Source organism: Anneissia japonica, unplaced genomic scaffold, assembly GCF_011630105.1.
Source record: "Anneissia japonica isolate Jap-2015-1 unplaced genomic scaffold, ASM1163010v1 scaffold275_len1219475_cov178, whole genome shotgun sequence".
Classification (NCBI taxonomy): Eukaryota; Metazoa; Echinodermata; class Crinoidea; order Comatulida; family Comatulidae; genus Anneissia; species Anneissia japonica.
The window spans coordinates 512,119-513,001 of record NW_022752912.1 but is presented as its reverse complement, the minus strand read 5'-3'; positions in this window follow the sequence as shown (position 1 = coordinate 513,001).

Below are 883 nucleotides of genomic sequence, written 5' to 3'. Positions count from 1 at the left end.
AAATATGATTATATATGATATTTACAATGATATGTTAAAATCCCATAATTGAATTGTCCTCATAAACAGAATAATGAAAGAAAGTTTATGCAGCATCAGTGTTTTATAAAATGTTGTAAAGCTATACGCGTCAGGAGAAACATGTACAGGTGTAATTTTGCCCTACCTGACGTGGAAATGTACCGAATACTCAGTACATTTGAAAACAACTGCGAAAAAAATCGCAAGCTGTTTTCAGTTATTGTCTATTATTCCATCACGACAATAACACTTACTATCAACACTGCAGTACCCGCTGCTTAATTGGACTCGAATTCAACCCTGGCCATCAGGCGCAAGCTCGGTGGGTTATTGTTATGATGCCAGGCTAGTGATCTGGAGTCCCACCCGAAAACAACTTGCGATTTTTTTTTTCGCAGTTGCTTTCAAATGTACTGAGTATTCGGTACATTTCGACGTCAGGTAGGGCAAAATTACACCTATACTTATTCCAAATTCTAATGACAAATGTTATTAACGCATGTGTTTTATAAGTTTTGTTTTATGAATTTTGTCTTTGAATTATTAGTGATGACGTCACTGAAGCTTAGTAGCAGGGGGACCCTAACTTGAATGCAGTGTCGTTAAAAACCAATTCAAGTAAATTCTGCAATCGATAATAATGTCATTTTTAAGCACGTAAGAATACTTCGAGTCTTGCTCTCAATTCAGGCAGAAATATAGACAAACAACTACAGGAATATAGAGATAAATTCTAAACCGTCTTTATTAGTAATAATATAGACCTTATACGTATACACACTACAGTATATATATATATATATATATATATATATATAATTATGTATAAGAGACAGCCTTAAATTCCAAAAAGGAGGAGGAT